At 40.8% G+C, this 21,509-nt stretch overlaps 1 protein-coding gene across 3 annotated transcripts in view; it reads right to left on the reverse strand.

The window, feature by feature from the left end:
* The window catches only part of FLRT2 (fibronectin leucine rich transmembrane protein 2), a 109,550-nt gene that overhangs the window by 84,773 nt on the left and 3,268 nt on the right, over nt 1–21,509 (reverse strand). The window contains exon 1 of one of the 3 annotated variants that reach the window (XM_006150106.3): nt 20,479–20,786. The exons of the other annotated variants lie outside the window; for them this stretch is intronic. The gene's annotated coding sequence lies outside the window, so the exon portion shown is untranslated. Of the gene's footprint in view, nt 1–20,478; nt 20,787–21,509 lie in introns of those variants that run through there. 3 annotated transcript variants of the gene reach the window in all.

The following is a 21,509-nucleotide window of genomic DNA, read 5'->3' on the forward strand; positions in this document are numbered from 1 at the left end:
AAGAATGACATGTGCCTGTTTTTCTGTTTCCTGCACATGCACATGCTCTATCACAAACATAGAGAAGTAATTAAAAAAAAAAAAAACTGACTACTACTAAATTGTAGTCTAAAAAAAAACACTACCATGGCAATGGTGTCCTCATTCATGTTTCAGGGCCGGTAACCTTCAGCACGGCACCATCCACTGCATCCTTTGCACTGTGTGAGCTGCCAAGGACAGCCGGATGCACCTTTAGCAACAGTGACAATGCACATGCCCAAACAATGCTGCCCAAATCAAGAGAAAACAGCCAGTAGGTGGAATGTGACTGCTCTGGGAGTGTCCCCTGCCGTAATCACAGTACGGTTTTGCCTGAAAGTCTTCAATTCACAAAAACCCCATACTTGAGATTGAATCGAGGAGTCATGCATTGAGCACTGCATGGAAAAAAATATCATCACTCCTGCAGTATTCTAGAACTAGATCCTGGCTGTTTGGCTGGTAAATGTTTCAGACTTCATACAGTGGCAGAAGCATCAGATATACGAGCAGTAAGACTCATTAGTTATAGCAGCTTAGGCCACTCAGAAGGGTTTCAAAAATAGCTCTCTCACATCAAAGGTGTCACCATCAGCCCTCCAAGTCCAGCCATAAACCCAAAGCTATCCACGCCTTACCCACCTGCATCAGAAAACACCATAATAGAGGACAGACTCATCAACATTATCATTCTCAAACAATTGCTGGACTCCTAGAGGGACCAGTTTTTCTCTTTGAAGAGGCCCGTGGGACATTCCAGGATTAGCTATGATGGCTCTGCTCTGCCCTTTGGGGAGCTTTGGTGGGCATGATTTATGCTTGTTGGGTCAGTACCACAGAAATACGTTAATGTCAGCGCTTTTTGAAAACATCAGCAACATTGACCTTAACTTTTTTCAAATGTGCCATGTCAGAAGATTTTCTAAAACAAGGGGGCTTCGAAAGTTCACAGAAAGTATATACAAAATATATTAAACACTATGTATGGATTTCGAAAAAATATTGTAGCAAAATAAACTCTTAATTGTATTCCAGTTTTCCATGGACTTGTGGAAGTCTCCTCTACTGAGCACTTAACAGCTGCAAGTGCTGCGCTGAATGCTTCCTGTGGATTGGTTCATGTAATTCTCAGGACGACTCTTCAAACGAAATTTATTATTGCTATTCCCACCTTGCGTATGAGAAAACTGAGGCTTATACAGCTTAATACCTTCCTAAGGTGACAGAGCTAGAGCAGCAGAGGCATCTCAAGCCCAAACAGACTAAATCTAAAACCTAACTTAGAACCACTCATGCCAACTATCTAGATTCTGAGAATCGGAGAATTACTGAGACTACCTCGCCCCATACAGATGAATAAACTGACAGCCAACGTCAAGTAATTTGACAGGAGTTAAGGACTTGTATTTTTTTGGTTTGTTTTTCTTTTTTAGAAGTCAAAGATTTTGGGACTAGGAGAGGACATAATGGTGATGTTGCTGGGCTCCCATGTAGTCAACTGTGGTTCAAGTCTTGGACCTGGAAGCTTAAAGCATGTCCAAAATCCCAAGAGGAAAATGGAGAAGGAATTGTGGCATGATTGTCTCCCTGGGGTGGAGGGGATGATTTCTCACTTTCCATCTTTCTCTCTCTCCCTGGCAAGTACATGCATCCTATAGCAAAAATCTCTTAAAAAAAATTAAGAAGTCAAAGATGTTTTACAGACAACGGGAAGACTAGATTCAGTTCTCTATTCCACCATTCTATCGATCTTCTGAGTATCTCATCCTGCTTACAGAATTCAATTCATGCCATTAGTTGTTGGTAAGGTGACTATTTGGTACACAGCTATACAAAACAGAAAGGGACATGACCTTCAGCCTTTCTATTTCCTCTTTGGGAATCTAGAAATAGGGACAATTATACATGCCCTACATACTACAAGAAATAAGAAAGTACAAAGAAATAAACCAAAAAGAAAACTTCAAGAAATAAAAGGGATATAAGTTACAAAACCAGAAAGGATTATAGAAAACGTCCCACATTCAAGTTCCTCACTGCCTAGCTACGCTTTCTCACTGGCAGTAATTGGATTAAATCTTAAATTGTCTCACTAGGGTCCATTAAAATCTCAAATACGATCTTTTTTTTTTTCTTTTTTTAGGAATTTCAGGGCAGAATCCATATAAATATTCATTTACTCCATGCATCCGTGCATGTATTCATCCATCCATTTCTTAAAAGAACTTTCAGAACAGTGGCAGTTAGCCAGTCACATGTAACAACAATAGACTAATATTCTACTATGCAGAACTTGGTATAGCTTGTTTCATTTTGTCTTTACGGACCTCTATAAAGTATTTATATCTTCATTCTACAGAAGATGCTTAAACAAAATTTTAATTTACCCCAGGTTTCAGTCAAGGAGCAGAAGAACTGGCATGTGAATCTGGCTCACGTGACTCAACACCGATCAACAATGCTGTGTTTGAGAGTCTCTCTACCTGGGCTCATGTTAGGATGTACCGAGGTCCACAGGTCCCACCTCCCACTATTGAAGAGGGCAAATGGATATGCCCCCAGAACCTTTGTTGTCATCACTTATTCTTTAAACAGGTAAGTCATGGAGTGATGTGAAGAAAGCAAACATTTCACATTTTTATAAGTTTTTAATAAAATACTCCTTGGAGAAGGCTAATAGCTACTATACAGGGAAAAGAATAAACTAGAAGGTTACTTCTACCACCAGCATGACTGTGCCATTCTCAAGTTACTCCTCCACGCACCCTCCAAATTTCCTAACCTTTCTAGATAATCTCATTTTTATGTCAGTTCGATTATGATCAAATGGTCCCCTTCACCACCTTGCAGATATCAACTACCCTCTTCTTTAAGTAACGTGCTCTTCACATTGATGAGAGAATGGAATTTGAAACTTAAATTCCTTCAACTTCTTGCTAAAAGGTCTGGCTTAAAAAAAGAAAGAAAGAAAAGAAATCAGGGGCCAGCCAATGGCATGGTGGTTAAGGCAGTTGGGTCCCACATGGCCGACTGTGCATTTCAAGTATGGGACCCGGCAGTTCGGAAAACATACCAGACACATGTGTGTGTATGCCCCAGATTCTGAGAGAACAGAGGAGAAAGGATTACAACATGGCCATTCTCCATCGGGGGAGAGGGACATTCTCACTTTCCCTCTCTTTCTCTCTCTCCAGCAAGTGCAGGTGCTCTTTGGAAAAAAAAAAAAGGGGGGGGGAAGAGGAATCAGATTTTTTTTTTTTTGAGAGGTTTTTCACTATAGGGCGTGTGAGCTCGCCAGACAAACAGAGACATAGAGACAGAAAGCGAGAAATCACCCCCCAGGGGGGATGGTCACGCCAGAATCCCTTCTCCTCCATTCTCCTCTTGGGATCTTGGGCACACACGCACACGCGCCCAGCGTGAGTTTTAAGCCACCAGGTCCAGGACGTGAACCGCGGTCGACTACGTGGGAGTCCAGCAACATAGCCATTATGCTAACTGCTGGTTCCCAGGAAGAGGAATCAGAAACACATCCAAACTACCAGTTAAATGAAATTTGGGTTTCTCACTAGTTTTCATTATTTAAGTCTGTCATTTAAGGATGGAGAGTTCCTGAGCATTTTCAGATAGGAATCTGTGTGTATATATTTATATTTACATTTACAGAAATTCTATCAATGTTTCATCAGTGAACTAGCAAGACAGTTTGTGGAGTAGGAGAGCAACTCAAAAGCCAGCTTACTTGCACATCTGTCATAAGAAAACCAAATTTAAGCTAAGACCCCAGATTAATTAGTCTTATTATTTTAAAGATCGTTAATGAAGGAAATACTACAATTTCCCCCTGAAAGCCCATCTGGATGAACCCTTCCACATAAAGGGAAATCAAGTACAAGCTCTAATGTCCAAGTTTTTTTTAGGTTTAAAAGAATGTGAATACGATCTATAAACCCTTCTTTATCTTCAAACAGTGAGATTCCAGACTATAGTTAAGCCTTTAAACTGAAATCGAAGTAATGGCCAAAACACCAACTTCTATGCAAACACCAGAAAAGATGTTTATAAATATATAATTTGCATAACTGTGGGATTTTGGTATAGAAAGCACCTTTATAACTTTGGATAATGCTAATATACACACACAAAAAAAAGTCCACTGGCTTATTATAATTACACTGGTCATTTGTGCTGAATGGAATATGTATCATTTCACATCACATTTTCCACAGCGTGGTCTGCAATGAACTTATTTACTTGCCTTGTTTTTTTTTTTTTTCTTCCCTCTTTACAACAGCTGTCTTTTTGCTGTTTAGTATTTTCTAATAGACTTTCCCTAGGATTCTTGAAGAGTAAATGTTCATTCTTAGAAGCTCTAACTTGAGACTTCCACCTAGTGAAAACATTCACAGAACCGTCCCCACAGACTTGATTATGAACATCGCTATTTTCTCATTTGTAGTGACAAGCTGCAATTTAGTAGAAAAATTATTTTTTCAATTGTTGATAAGCCAGCATTCTCGACAGGCAGCTGGTTTTAAGGGCACTTTCCTTGGGTAATTCCTTTCCAGTAATCCATGATACCCACTGTTTTAGAGGTGATAAGACTGCTGGGAAGATGTTCCCCCCACCCCCCAGAAAGAGAAGTGATTTTAAGAGTTCTTCAGCAATGAGTCTCCTAGTTGGGACAGAGTGGTGCTATTTCTAGGGTCTTTTATCTCCTTTTGCACCATAGAAATAAATATCACTATAGAGAAAGTAAGTGCAAGATGCACTGTGGGCTTTAGAAGGCTCTTTAGAGAAAGAGTAACATGCTCTTACAGAACAGCCTTACCAATGCAGAAAAAAGAAGCTATTTATAGGCCACAATACTCACATTAGTTCAAACTGGAGAGCAAAAGGAAAGGACATTAACATATACTAGGACTTGTGAGGATGGGCCAGCCCCATGGCATCGTGGTTAAGGGTGTCAGAACCCACTTGACTGACTGCACAGTTCAAATCTCAGCCACAGCCTTGAAAAGTATGCAGTGTATGTCACCTGCATGCCCTAACTCCTGACAGGATGGAGAAATGGTGGAGGGGGTACTGTGGCATGAACACATCCCATTGGGGGGTATGCTTTCCCTCTCCTTCTCTCCTCTCTCTGTCTCTCTGCCTCTAGTAAGCACACAACCCTCGGGCAAATTTTCTTTTTTTTTTTTTTTTAAATTGAAGAAGTAGATGCAGAGATAAAACATAAGAAAGTTGTCCTCACTGGTTGAAAGAGAGTGTACGGATCCAAACTCCCACCCTACATCTTGATAAGACTCTCTTTTTAAAAGAATATAATTAGGAGGGCCAGCAGGTGGCATGGTGGTTAAGTGACCAGACTCCCACATGGCTGACTGTGTTCCAAGACCTGGACTTGGCAGCTTGCTTTCTCACTTTCTCTCTCTCTCTCTCTCTCTCTCTCTCTCTCTCTCTCTCTGGCTCTCTCTGGTGAGCATGTATGCCCTATAGCAAATTTTTTTTAAATAATAAATAACATTAAATAAATAATTTTTAAAAAGAATAATTTTTTTAAGATTTTGCTATAGGAAGTGTGTGTGCTCATCAGAGACAGCCAGAGAGGGAGAGAGACAGAGAAAGTCTAAGAATAAGTGAGAAATCACCCTCCCCCCCCAGGGAGGATGGCCACACCACAATATAAAAAGAATACAATTATGGAGATAATAAAAAGCATGTGATTATTGTATTTTTCTAAACATCCAGATGTCTTGAAATATTCTAGCAATCTGGAGTCTATCGTTTTGCAATATCACAAACATCTTTCAGTATAAACTACCATACCACTAATTTGGGCTATCAAGCCTTGGTTGTAAGAATCCAATTCAACATAATCAAGTTCTAATGCCACTGATTATTTCTATTTGCTCTTGCCTAGAGGCCTGGAAAGAGTACAGGTTTTATAAATATAAACACAGGGCTCATGATGTTTTTGGAATGTTCTACCTTCCTGTTTTCAAAGCAAGAGACTTCACTGCTTTGAGAAAGTATTCCATGGAGAGGACAAAGGCAGCTTCATGTTTCAGAAAATTTTAAAACGTATATACATCAGAGTTACTGGTGAACATTTTGTAAGCAGATTTTGTAAATATTAATTTCCTCAGTATTTAAAGTCTGATAAGAACTAGTATATACCAGGGTAGACATAGGAACTAACATAGACGTAGCCCTGTATCTCATGTAGGATTCACAGAGGCAGGTTGGGGTCAGACACCTGAGTTCAATTCAGCTTTTCAGTATTTACTGGGCATGGGCTTTGCCCTGAAGGAGCTCGCCATCAGGAAGTGGACACAAAGCATTTGGTGAAATTTTATACTACACTGAATCTCCTTTAAAGATAAAAGTGGAGGCACACTATAAATTTAGCTCAGAAGAGGGAAGATTACCTTTCTTTGGAAAAATTAGTGGAAGGTCCAGAAAGAAAGATGTTATTTGTCAGATATGACCTATTTATAATGCGGTCATGTCTCCATTATTCCCCGGCTCTCTCAGGAGTTTAGACCTGATCTTATAAATAATGGGAAGTCATACTACCAGTGCAGACATAAGACAGAGTAATTAACTGGTGTGCAGATCACAGGAGGAAAGACAGAAGAGAAATGCATGTGGGCTGAAGTACAATGACTCAAGCAGACCAAAGCAAAAGGCCAAGAAGAACAGAATGTGAAAAAAATGTATAAGACTAGTGAAGATGCGTGAAAGAAAGTAACTGAAGATGACTCAAAGTAGGAGTTCTAGACAGCTTATCTTGTTTAACAAAGACATGTGGAATAAGCATGAGTAGGCCTTTGCTGAGAATGATGTGTTCATTCTAACACATACTGACGCTGAAGTCCAGCAGAAAATTCAAAGACTTCAGCACTCAGAGTGGAGTAGGAAGAGTGCTAGCAGACCACAGGAGGACCCTTGGCAGATGTATGTCGGCCAGACAACAGCCAGGCAGCCATTTCCAGTAGGTGTGACACTAGTATGTTCAGATTGTTTGTTTGTTTGTTTTTTTTTTTTTAACATGGCTTGATTATTTTTCAACTGTAGATGGCAAATATTTGAGCTCCACCCAATTCAACTAGATTTGCAGTGCCACTGCCACAGATTAAAAACACCATGGCCATACAGAACTGGTATTTCTATTTGGTCATGGAGCTGGCTGGCCATGGAGCCATTTACCAAATTGCTTTAACACTGGGTGGTGCCCACTTTCATAAACAATCCCATCAATGAGCACCCCTACTCTGACTCAGCTCAGAAATAACCTACAGTTGCCTCATGACAATGTGCGTAAGAACAGAAAAACAACTGAAGGCGTGGATCTAAATGCCTAAGGGGAAGAAAAGGGATTAAGGAATGGATCATTTAATTTGCCTGGCATCAATAAAATTTATATGCAAGTGCCATGGACAAATAATCAAAGGATTGGAATTACAGTCACAGGATTCAAAAAATACAAGTTTGTAACTGCAGAGATGAATGCACCCATAGAAAGCGAGTGAGAAATGGAAGAGATGGTCAAAATGCAATTCAACAGGGTGGCACTTGCAAGCACTAACTGGGCTTAATTACAAGTTACCAACATGCAACAAACCTTCCTCAGCCTATGTCTGCTGCATTTTTTTTCACCCAATAAAAGCCTACTGCCTGAACAATTACATAGATGTAGAATAAGAATGAATCTGACCTATTTATAACTCAATCATTTCTCCATTATTCCCCAGCTCTCTCAAAGGCTGCGCATTGTATGCTCTTGCTGCTCTTTGGTCCTTTCCTTATCCATTATCACCTCCACAGGGAAAAAGAGGTGAATCCCTAATCAATCCATTTAACTATGGGAATAGAGAGTGTTCTCTACAATAAGTGTAGCCCTTACTCATTAGGCACTTATTCACATAGACGTTCGCTAGTGTTGAAAGCCTCCTGAAAGTTTTCATGATTTATTTTCGAATTAGTGATTCTTTTCATCATTCTCATCTTACAGGAATACATGGAGAGAGCCGAGAATGCTTTTCGCATGAAAATGGCAAAGACTACATAGTTTCTTAGAGAGTTCTCTATTAGGAAAATCAAACATAGAAAGCTGAACCACTGGTTTGCAGCTCATCATTTAAACTCACTGGAAAGAGAGTCTTTATCTCTAAAATGTGATTTTTCAATCATGACCCATTAATTTTGAGTTGATTTTGGAAATTATCCAGTGTTCACCTATCCTATAAAAGTGGTTATAATGAGATTATAAGATAAAGAGCCTAAGGCAGCTCTCTCTACTTCAGTCTCCCTATATGTAAAATGGGGCTACTGGCAATTTTAAACAACAGAACGATCTAGTAGGGTTTCTGTGAAGATTTAAATGTAAACTGCTGCTTTGATATAAACCACATAAGCAGCATTCTAAATAAACCTTATCTATGATCAATACCATTAGTATTATTGTTATTATTATTGATCCTGTAGATGAGGATGGAGCATTGCTAATCATGTGTTTCAAGAATCAGGAGAACACGCTATTTCTAAATAGTCTCAGAAGTTAACACAAAAAGATCTGGGGTAATAATGGTTTAAGCCTCCAGAGTTACAGAGTGGGGGCTTATTGAATACCTTCTTGAGCATTAGTCTGTCTTTCCTCCTGGCATGAAGAAAGAGCAGAGAAAAATATACTCCATCCTCTCATAATCTTTTCAGTCACTGAAAATCTTGCTGAAAGGAGGAGGAGGAGAACTGGAGTGCATTTAATGTGTGCTCACAATCACATCACTTACATGCAAGTCATCTCTTCATCAACTAATAATCTCAATAGTGTACCACCAAAGCATAATAGAAAGGTTGTTAGTTTTGTTTTTTGGTCACCAAGAAAGAAGCTGCTAAAGTCCAACTTTCATAACCATCATGATCACATTCAACCATATAAATTTATAATTTCTTATAACCTTCATGTGCTCTTTGCTGTACAATGTGTACAAAATCTGAAGACTAAGGTAGATCCTGCTTTGTGGAGCCAGAATGATTAAAGACTTGTGAGTTCTAGTCTTCTTTACTCCTCTCTGGAGGGCTCTGGCTCCTCAGAGATCTCCATCAGGAAATAATGTGCCTAGGATAAAATAAACAAAATAAAAACAAAGAACAAAACAAAACAGCAAAAAAGAGCAAATGCACCAATTTTCCTTTGCTTTGCACTCTTTAATTATGCCAAGAGAGATACAAAAAGTTAATGCTATCAGTTACATCTCTTGTTCTATAGAAAACCACATCTGTGTGAATATCTATCTAACCGACGGTTTTACTCAGTGCCAAGAAAGACGTATCACCAAGTGAAATGATTTCTTCTTTAAACAGATCTATCCAGTGTGGCATCTGAATTGCCTCATGTACGGTGTGTAGAGGGTTGGATTAACTAACAAGCATTTCCCTGTGAGAGTACGGTAAAATTGTGATGGTATACTTTTTTCCCATTGGACAATCAATCTACATAATGAAAAGGCACTTCTAAGGAAGCAGCGACTCTCACTAGATTATGAAGATCTTGTATTCCAGGACTGTCTAGTGTAATTAGACGTCTGTCCACTCAATTGCATTTATGCAGAATCTGCTGCGCTGGGCACTTTTGTTGGTACCAGGGAGATAGAACAAATGAGCCAAGCTTCCCGGATTCTAATGGAAGAGACAGACATGTAAACAGACACATTATAGTACAACCTGGACAAGGAACTTACAAAGGTGTAAACTAAAGTTGTAAAAGCACACTGAAAGGAGTGATTCATTTTGACTGGGAAGGAAGGTGATGTTCATGTGGATGTTACAGGTAAAGGGTTTACCAAATGGAAAATGAGCCAATAATGTTCTCTGTAAAGGGTAAACATCATGGAAAAGGTTAAATTTCAAGAAGACCATGCCTTATGAGTTTTGGAATATGGCTGCATAAAATAGGTCCTTGAGAATGAGGTCTGTATCCTGGTTTGAGATCCAGATTGGAATAGGTCTTGCATGACATGGTAATACATTTGGACAGGCTTTATGCAAAGGGACAGAAGATCCAAGAGATCCTAGGTGTCTAAGGTGACATGGTGCAATTTGTTTTGTTGCTTTGTGTGTGTGTGTGTGAGTGGTTTTTTTTATTTTAAGAAATTAATTCTAGGGACACCAAAAAATAGTGCAGTGGCTTAGGGAATACCAATGGAGGGAAACCATATAAGAAGCTATGATTGCCAATAGTGAAGCCAGCCCTAATATCTAGCCCCTCTGAAGGTCTTTGTGAAGTGTTCATTTGCATAATATTTTCTATGTGGAACAATGCACACAAAAAATTATTTAAATATTCATATGGGTCACAAAAATACTCTATACATTGTCTAGGTAAGTGATATTCAACCCTGGGAGCTTCTGAGGATCCACATTCTGAGGCTTCCTTATGGATTTAATAAACCAGAATCCCCAGGCCGCAGACCCAGGAACCTGCAGTTTTAACCAGCTCCTCCATTTAATCCAGATGAATGTGTCAGGTTTTGAAAAGACTGACACTAGGCCAGTCCATCTAATTCCTTTATGAGCATGAATGAGGTCTTGTTTGACAGAGAATATCAAATGCTTAGCACAAAACTTAGCATGGTGCCTGGCACATGGTAAGGACTCAAACTTTGTCAAATCCTCAGTTACAAACTCGTGACTCCAACGAATGTCAGCCTGGCATTCCTTCGGGACTCAAGACTATTAGAATTGAGTTTTAAATTCCATTGCTGTCAGCACTATTGGGCAGGTTCCTTGCCTATTTTGGTTAAAAAAAAAGAAAAAAATCAAACCATTTCCCAAAGAATTTTAATCTCTCTTACATCTTCTAAAAGTAGCAAAACAAGGTCTTATTGTTTTAAGTTGGGTTGAATGTTGGTTCAGAAGCTACTTACTCAGATGTTAACAGTCTATAAAATGCACTATAGTGCCTGCTTCTCTCTGCTTGACTTGATTAACTGTGTGTGTGTATCTGTGTATGTGTCTCACATGATATATTATGTGTTCTTCATAGGAAATGCTTTTATATTTCCCACTTTGGTGGTCTAGGACATGCCTCACATCTTGCTAAATATAACTTTTCCCAATTAATAAATTTACAGATTCATAGTGTTGAGGGGAAAAAAAAAGAGGCAAATCTCAAATGCTAAGTAAAATGCAAAAACTGTATTTTGTATACAGGCAATTATAATTATTAATGAAAATTAACCACAGAATGTTTTTGTTTTTTAATTTTGAGGTTTTTGCTATAGAGCACATGCACTCACTGGAGAGACAGACAATGAATGACCCAGAGAAAGGAAAGGTGAGAAATTATCCCCCAAGGGGTATGGCCACACCGTAACACCCACTCTTCCATTCTCCTCTCTAGATTTTGGGCATGCATGCATACACATCCGTCATGATTTTCAAGCCATGGGTTTTGGTTGGTCTCAAACCATGGAGTCAGACATGTGTGATCTAGCTCTGCAACGACGACGCCATCTGCTGGCCCAACCCCAGCATTGTGACCAGTATGTTTGAGCACTGTATTTTTTTCCAGAAGTATTTACCTTAGATACAGAGAGAAGTTCTTTTACTTAAATTAATTGAAAATTATTTCTGACAGAAATAATTCCATATTGAGCTGGTATTCCAATAGAAACATTCTGATTTCAATGTCTGTCATTATACAAGCAAGGTATAATCAATCATTCCAGAAGAACAGAATAAGCACTACGTAAGCATGATGATAATTTATGTGTTAACCTTTAACAATAAAATATTTTCATGACTCTGCCGAGAGTCATGTGTGAAAGGAATTGTGTGAAAGCAATGTTTATTCATCATGTTGATAAAAATCTCTGTAACTTGGCAAAGACAGTGCTCACTATGCCTGGTGCCCTAGTCTAGACAAAGGACTCGCTGCCAGCTACAAGGATTGGTTATAGTCGTAGGACATGCAGTCATGAACGGGGGTGCAGGGAGACAAACCTCTCTGCTTCTGAAGACAATGCTTTCAATGAACAAAGATAGTCCCAGTGAGGCAGGTCCCACCTGACACAGCCTTCTGATCCCCCAAACTGAGTCAAGTCTCCACCTTTGCTCCACCCTCCAACACGCTACACTATGCACCATTAGCTATAAGTTCATTTTACCACCATGTAAAATGCTTATTTCCTTTGTTGTCATTCTCCTGCTTTGTTACATGCATGTTGACATTTTGTTTTACAGAAATCTTTGTACCGTGTTCATGTTCAAGGACTCAGAAGCATTCTCTGGGATTCCAAAAAAAGTGGCAAAAAATTATTGGTAGAAGGTAAGGGTAATATAACAGCCTCATGATCATGTTGGACACAGAAGGATCTACAGTCTGCATTTACTAACCCTTCGCTATGAGGCAGACAAGGTAGACATTTTACACAACTATCTCAGTCCTCAAGAGTACAGCTCACTGAGTAGAGTACCCCCCCCCATTATCTACTCAAGAAGAAAAAGACTAAATGACATTTAAAAATCCATCCAAGTGTACAGAGCAGAGCCAGCATTTGAACCCAAGACCGCTTCTCCCTAAGAGCTCTTTTCACTAACTTCTCGCACACTAATCAGTATGAATGGCACAGTCCTCATGCATAAAACTGTAACACAACTGGTTTGGGGTCTCCCCTTCTCTTCATCGGCCTAGAGAGCCTCAAGTGAGAGGCCCCTGCATTACCTGTCATGGGATTACAGTCTAAATCTACAACTGGAACAGGGCAAGGGCTAGAAATAATCTTCTGGGCCCCCAGGTGGCAGAGTGGTTAAGGTACTGGACTGCCACATGACTTACCACTGTGTGAATCCCAGTCCCACTGGCTTGAAACTCACAACAGGCCTGTGTGTGTGTGTGTGTGTGTGTGCCCAAAATCCCAAGAAGAACATGAAGAAGAGATTCCAACATGGCCATCCCTCCTGGGAGGTGATTTCTCACTTTCCCTCTCACCGTCTCTCTCTCTCTCTCTTTTCTCTAGTGAGTGCGTATTCCTTATGGCATAAACCTGTTTTGTTTTGTTTTGTTTTGTTTTAAAAAAGTCTCCTGAACAAATGGATAAGCTTTCTTTACCATCTGGGTTATATCTTCTGCCTCAAGAAGAATAAGATCTTTTTCCTGGGGACCAAGCCATTCACACAGAAACATACGATCTGATTATATTTTGTGATTTTCTTCATTGACAGTTTCCCTAGGACTCATCTGGAAAAGAAAGTCTTGGTTAAAAATGATTTTGCTCATTTCATTATTTCATTATACAGTAGCAGAGACATATGGGCTAAGTTAGCACCATCTAGCTTTAGAGTACTAGTACTCCCTCCCCATAGCTAAGTTTCTAAGACTCGGTATTGTTTGTGCCTTTGAAAGATATATAGAAACACATATTCACTCTCCAAGCATATACATACAAGATTTTTCTCATTTTATCAGCAGAACTCTGCAGAGTATGACAGACATTTTCCTTTTTTAATTATTAGTAGTAGGTCATTCAACGCTACCAGTACAAATGGTACTTGCATTTATTTTCCCAAATTATGAAAGTGACTTTTCATATCAAACTTAGTTCTACATCTAGGTACTTTAAAATGTACTACTAAAATACTAATGAACTTAAACAATAAATAAATAAATAAATAAATAAATAAATAAAAAGAAGCAGGAACAGCAGCAGCAAGAGTCAGAGCTCTGGCAAATAACGTATCAGAAAGTGGAAAGAACATTGTTCAAGACGTTGTACTTCACATCACTGACAGAAATATTCATACTGACCAAGAATCGTGATCTCACTACACATTTTGTAAATAATACTTGACACATTCTTTTTCTGACGCCTTCAGCTAAGTAACACTAAAACGATTAAGAATTAACCTTTACAAAGGCCTAAATGTAAACAAATTAGCCAATTGGAAAAGTCGTGCTCACTCTTGGAATACTTAAAAAGTGCCCCAAATGCGACATTTATAAAAATACAACTGAACAAAATATGCCGATGATACTTGAAAAGAACTGTCCCGTATAAATGCAGTGATACTGTTGTACACAAATTTAGTGACAGCTTCAAAATAAGGCCAAGTTTTGGGATATCTGTTGGCATCATAATAAATCAGGTCTTTCTATTCACTGGTAATGAATTAAGGAGGTTTGCCAAACTACTATATTTTTACAATAGCCTGTCTTACTTTACAAAACAAAATTTTAAAAAAATCATATTATCTATTAATGATAATGTTTTTACAAAAAGTAACTTAGATGGCTAACGTATAAGCACTGTCCAAAAATATGAAACAAGCTATGTTAGATAAAGTTGATGGTTTCTTTCAAAAGAGATCCTTCATAGAACCCACTCTTGATAAATTCAGTTTCCAACATCAAAACAAGTTGTCAAAGAAAATCTGGCCTTTGAACTCAACTCAAGCTAATTACCTTTCATCCTTGGGGCATCAAAATAGACCAAATCCCCCAAAGGAGAAAACCCATCGTTAAATAAGTGGAGATGTGATCCAGGGAGCAGCAGACAATCTCACTGGTTGTTGGACACTACCCCATGGCACCCACAAGCATGAAAGCTCCTGAAGGCAAGGTACTTTGTCTTGGTTACTGTCTTGTTGGAACAAAACCTAGCCTATCCTAGAACAGGACAGTCATGCAGTGATAAATGTTATCAATTTCAATAATGCCTCTTTATGAGACTAACACACTGTATTGTTAACAAGGCATTTTCACACACATTAATCTTATGTGACCCCTCAACAACTCTGTTGAACTCTACAGAGAGGAAATTAAGGCTCCAGGAGATTAAGTAACTTATGCAAGGTCTAGGATAGAAAGGGGTGTGCTGACATGAGAATGCAGATTTTCTCTTCTTTCCTCCAAGATGAACTCGTCTCTCTCACTCCCCACCAGAGTTAAGGTACTAAGTCCCTATATCATAAAATTACACCCACTCAGAACAGGCCACCTTGTAACCTAATATAATGTTGGAGAAATAGTGAAGCGTTATTATTTTACATCTAATTATTTCTACAATTGCCATTTTTTTTTTTACAGCTTTAATTGGAAAAAACAAAATCCAACTCTGACAATTTTGGGTGGGTTCAAAAGCAAGGGGACTTCTAAAGTATGCCTAGAAAATTCTACAGTTATGTAATGAAAAACTAAATAAATGTCCATCATTCATTCTCCACTGCCTTAGGTAGCCCTTAACTTCTTTCTGTCTGCAGTTACTCAATCAGAAGGTAAGCAGGAAGGGCTTTCTTGTACCAACTCACAGAGGCAGTTGTAAAGGATAAATGAAATCCTGGATGTGAGAACGGAAAAGTGAAGGCCTGGAAAGAGAGAGGAAAAGAAATGCTAGGTATGAATGTGTTTTTAAACCAGTCTTAAAAAGAACTCTTTGGAACCTCCTCTACGGCCAGTATTTATCTAAACCACTCCCCGAACTCCTCACCTCATCTCTATCTAATGTGTATGACGTGTGTTCAAAGTTCCTGCATTATTTCCTCCTACTAAGTATTAGAGTCCACTTGGGATCCAAGTGGGAGAGAAAACGATCACCGAGGATTCTCTGACACTGGATTCTCATGAAAGTGACATCCACCGGCAGCTGGGGCTGAGTGACATCAGCACGTGAACCTATTTCAGGACTGATATGCATCTAAGGTTTCCATTCAGCCTCCTGACCTCTGTTGACTTCAATGGACCTCTGTTGGTTCAATGTATTTGTGAACCAATTTTTGGAGCCACTGTTCCTGACTCCCTATTGAAGGCACTTTCAGAATTCTGAGGCCTAATAGCATTTATGAACTTTGAGACCTGATATTTTTCATTGGGTTCAAATCCAAAAGCCCTCTGGTTCTTAAAAGGTTCAGATGGGAGATTCTTTTATCTGTGTCTTGAAAGCTCTAATAAAGTGAACTGAAATATAACAATATGACCTGTGAACTGAGGAGAACAGAAGACCTTTTTCCAAGTTCCTTGTGCATTGCCTTAAAAGCAACCTGGGAAGAAAGTGAGAGAAAAAAAAAAAAAAATCCTCAGTTTTAATGAGCACCTAATGGTTAGTAACTCCAGAGGTTTTCGTGAAAGCTTCAAAAAATGGCTAAGGTTTTTAACCACCAAACTGCCAGGAAAAAAAGTATGTTCTTGGTTAAGTATTAGCAGAATAACTGACCAGTGTTTGAGAATCATGAATATGGCCTTTTGACTTCCCAAATTATACAAGGATATTTTCTTTGACCTTCCCTTATTACGGATCCATAACAACGACACTGCTTTGTTCGAAGGACTCAGGACACATGGAGCTGCAGAAATACATCCCACATTAAATTAAGTTAGAGGTGGTATTTGAAAAATAAATAAATAAGGCAGTTCCAATTCACTGCAAATGGGACAGGAGGCCAGTAAGTGGGAGCCTGCAAGAGAAGGACTTCTTTTAGAAAGATGTTTTACAGGACTTTTTCTGCATCATTAACTCTTCTGGAATCTTGAACATAACATGATGAATTTCCCTAAAAAAGTAGCTACTGTTTAATTTTGAATCACTTCAAAGAGCCACAGTAGAAGGAATCAAAGAAAACCAAAAAGACCAGTAGATGCAAAATTTGCCAAGAAGGAAAAAAAAAAGATGAAGGTTCTAACAGATTTTGACCATATACTCAAACTACCACTGATTATTTTGTTAATACAGTGTTTTACTGTTTCTGCAACTGAAAAAAGTCTCTGTATTCCTCAGAACACAGGATATTTTTATTACAATATGTGTGTCATAGCTCTTAAATAAAAGGAACATATTTAAAACCTTTGAAAGAATCTCTGTCTTATGATTCTTGGTGTGTGTGTGTTTTTACCATGAATAGATACTTAATTGGAGATAGCATATTACTGTAAAAAGTCAAAACACACTGATAATTTTTCTCCTAACCTAAAATGCAGAAAAAGAAACATTATTTCACAAAAGCAAAGCAATTTGGAGGGTAGGGAAAAGTAAGCAAGCTAGCTAAGTACTAGAATGGTTGTTTAACTTTAATAATAATAATAATTGCTCTTAAAAAAAAAGTCTTTGTGTAAAACCTGCCCAAGGGAAAAGAAAGAAAACCTCCTAAAAATTCCATACCCCCAAATACCACTACATCAAAAACCATCTGGAAAATGTCAGATAATGGTATCCACCCACATAAGAAATCCAGTAAACTTTGTCTTCAATTAGTATTTAGAATAGTCAACTAAAATTGAAATTTCTATCTGAAATCCCTCTGAAGACAAAGCTGGTTTAGAAATCAGATTTTAAAAGTCTCCTGAAAAGGACCATCTGTTTATAAATACCCTTCTCACACTCCACTTCGTCCTTGATCGGCAAGTAACTTGGGCAGAAGCACAGCTGAATTTAAAGACATATACACACAGCTACTACGAAGTCTGCTTACCGTATATGTTCTGAGCCTGTCTCAAATTTCCCTTGTTATGTAAGCACTTAGGGGCAGTAAAATTTCACTTACAGTCAGGAGCACTGTGAGTCCCAAAACAATAGTCTACCTGACTGCATAATTTTTTATTGGCAGTGGATAGCACTGATGCTTTATTTATGTTGATCATATGGTTGCTCCTACATGGAATAATCATTTAGTAGCTTCTCTGGTAGCTCTTTTTTATTGCTGTTATTAAGTATCATTATCCACACAGACGTCCATATTAGAGAAATCAAATTCGAAAAAATTGAAATAAAATTCAGAAAGAAGTACAGAGCTGGTGGGGTTCCCAGCCACCACTACCCTTAATCTGCAGACTCTGAAGAGAAGCAAGAAAAACAATGAGTATTCACTTCTCACAGATAGAGGTCACTAATGGACTGAATTTGAATCACAGTGACAGAAACCACAAAGTTATTAAAGTAATCTAGTGAAAAATGAACTTGAATCAAAATTAAAGATACCAAAACATGACTGTCCAGAAAGGTCTGAGCTGAGTAGAAATAATATTCTGTCACCTTGACCTTTTTTTTTAATTTTTCTAAACAAAGAGTGGAATCAAAAGCCACTAAGGACCCTGGCTGGGTTTTCATGCCCCAAACTTCAAACACTGCTGAGAGCAAAAGCAGTTCTTGTGAAGTATCAAGCTGAAGAGGCAAACTAGCTCAGATATTCACACTGGGCCTCTACAGAGTAAGGTTTCTGGACTCGGACATACTTGAGCCTTTCTTGAAACCACAGTTTCCAACTGCAAAAAGACAAGGTTGCTTTAGGGAGAAATGTCTATATCCTAAATCAAACTCTCCAGCAAACCAGAATATAAATGCAAGGGGCATCAGAGAAGGTTCAAATTAGATCCAGCCGTTCAAAGTCAAATTCGGATAAGATCACCTCATCTGAAACCTGGCATACAGGAAAAACCATGACTGCTTTGGGGATCCCACGGTACCTCAGTACTGTGTCGTTTGGAAATTCACTTCCTTCTGCTAAAAGCATCCCTTGGAATTTCTAAAACTGCAATGAAATTACTGAAGTGTTAAGACATGTACCTTTTTTTTGGGGAAAAAAAAAACCAGCATTCCTTTCATGCTAGGTTTGTAATAGGTTCTGCTACACTACAGCTAGCTCAATTCTTTTTACAGTTTCTTGTACCTATTGGCAGAAACATGGGATAATGTTTGAAATTTCATCTTCCAACCTCCTCCAGTCACAGATATTTGCAACTCGACATGACAGCATGGTGTTGCACTGTCATCTGTGATTATTAAAAATCCTTTAAAGGTTTAACCCTATCTCTTTCAGGCGCTGGGGGAGGGGACAAAGAAAAGTTATATTATCAAGAGCGAGAACATTGTGGGAGAAATAAGCAACTCTTCATGGTGCTCCTATTAACCAAAGAGTGATTCTCTTCTAATATGGTGGACTCCCCGGAGTAGCTATCTAATGCATACTGCTCAATGATGAAAAAAGAATAATAATGCAGTTCTAACACTTCAGATACAGACCTAAAATTTTACATTCATACTACAACAACCAAATAGATCCCTGGACAAATGCCGACCTGCATTCTATATATCTAGAAATGCTGTGGGGATCCTTTCATTGGAGATTTAATAAGGTCACACCAGTTAAGTCTACAGACACTATCAGTCCCGATATGGAAGCTAGCCTACATATTAGCTTTCAGCTGGAAGAAGTTAGACATAATAAATTTAGCAATAAGCCTGAGAGCCAGTGGACATGCACCAAAGCTCCCTGAAACCCAGCGTGGTGATTAAAGACCCTCCCAGCTGAGTGAGGAGTCACAGCTCCCATTTAGAAGAGGCTTTGCATAGCAAATACAGCTTGTAAAGAAATGGGAATCAGCACCTTGCACTCCTGCGTGAGCTTTTACACGGATTTGTGCCTTGCACTTGATTAGCTTACTGTGAGCATTTTTAAAGAGATTCCCTCCACTAAAATTAATCAAAAGCTCTTGGAGACTGATTCCCATTCACAAGAGAAGGCACCATGAATTTCCAGGTGAATAAATAATGATCCTAATAAACATGAGAGCAGCAGGCAAGCGCTGAGCTGCTTTGAAACTCAACAAAACTCAGATTCGAGGGAAGGGGGGCTTTGGGGAGTTGGGGCTCCAATGTCAGCTTTCCGGAGTGAGCAGCGGCTCTTTTCTGTAACTAGGGTGCTGTTCAAAAATGGTCTTCTCCCCACTGCCCCCGCCTTGGTGCTCACAGGCGCCCACTCTCCTCCCTGGCACCACAGTGCATCAGGCCACCGAGAAAAAATTCAACCTCCTTAACCCCCTCCCCCAAACACATACAGGGAAAATCAGTGCAAATTCACATGCCAGTAGCTGACATGTTTCATCTCACCCCTCAATAAAATGCGACTTCTAAAGTTCCGATATTATGATGCCAGAAGGTACATGGGGCGATGGAGGGCTCTCGAGATGTCAAAAGGGGTAAGGATATTTTTACCCTTTTGCTTGCAATTTCCCCCCCTACCCCAATTTGCTGTTCTGCTCCAGCTAAACCTAGCGGGCAAATGAGAGTGGACTCATCCTATTGTAAAAAGAGGCAAGACTGGGGTGTGAGAGTAACAGGGTGGGAGGGAGTGAAATCCATGAATCACTTCCCTGGATTAAAGAATACTAAAAGCCCCTGAATTCACACTGCAGATTTCCAATGCGCTGCACGGTGGGGCACCCACTGGAGCCCAGGGTCCTCAGGACTCCTGGGGGGTTTCGCCACCCCACCAGCTGCCCGCTGGGCGCAGAGAAACGCCAAGGGCCTCTCTAATGTGACTAGATCTGCCAGCGCCCGGTGCCCAGCCTCGGGATCCTGAACTTCGCCAGTCTCTCACTCCCAGCCAAGAGCACCAGGGAAGGCTCTGCCAGGGAGAGGCGCCCCGCGAGACAGCGCCGAGGGAAAGGGCTGGGATGCGCGTTACCTGCAAAGGTCCTCGAGGTCTCCTTCCAGCCCCGGTGGTAATCCCGCTCAGCACTGCGCCCTCCCCCAGATCCAAACTTTTGCTCTGTCCTCCGGGTGGCGGCGGTGGCGACGGCGGTGGCTGCTGTACTCGATCTCTGTCGCCCGCTGCGTCGGGGCGCGGGGGTGCGGAGGCCAGAGCCTCTGAGCGGCGCGCGCCTCCCCGCAGCCGGCCTGCGCCCGGGCGCCCAGCTCCCCTCGCTCGCTCTCGCCTACGTCCCCTACGGAGCCGCGGCATCGTCTTCCCCCGTCCTCCGCCACCCCCGCCCGCCGGGCAAAAGCCCCCGGTGGCCGCGGCTCCCGCCTCCTTTCCTCCTCTGCCTCCCCCTCTCCGCCTCGGTCCAGCCAACGAACCCCGTAAGAAGTAGGGCGAGCGGAAAAGGCGGTGGAAAGCGGTCCAGTGGCCCCGGGGCTCCTGGGAGACCGAGGACCCGGGGGTCTGCGGGAGAGCTAGGCTGGCGCTCCACCGACGCGCGTGCGGACTGCAAGGAGCCCGGAGTGCGGCGCTGCGCGGGGGCGGGCGCGGGGCTTGCTCCAAGTGCTACGCCCGCCCGGCACGGGTCTGGAGGCTGCTCCGACCACACTGCAGCCTGGATCCGACGCGGCCCGGCTAATGTAGGCGCCGGGGCCCTCACCCCCACCCCTCCTGACACCCCCGGGAGATGTTTACAGTAATGAATTCGCGGGATCGCCTGTGTCGCTCCCGCGCTCCTCCTCGCCTTCAGTCCCCGGCGCTCTGGCGCGCTCCCCCGCTCGAGCTCTCTTTCTCTCTCTCCCTCCCTCCCTCCTAGAGTCCCTCCCACTTTTCTGGTTTAAAGAATGCTTGGGAGGCGCGGCTGCAACCCAAAGCTTTCCAAGAGGCAAAGTCTGACTAGGTTTTTAACCCTGTCCTCCCTGAAGACAGTTGCAGAAAGCTGGGCTAACACCGCGGGTGCCACCCCGAACGTGCCCCTCTCTCTCCTCTCTGTCTCTCTCTCTTTCTCTTTCTTCGTC

This window comes from Tupaia chinensis, unplaced genomic scaffold (assembly GCF_000334495.1).
Source record: "Tupaia chinensis unplaced genomic scaffold, TupChi_1.0 Scaffold000277_1, whole genome shotgun sequence".
NCBI classification, from domain to species: Eukaryota; Metazoa; Chordata; class Mammalia; order Scandentia; family Tupaiidae; genus Tupaia; species Tupaia belangeri.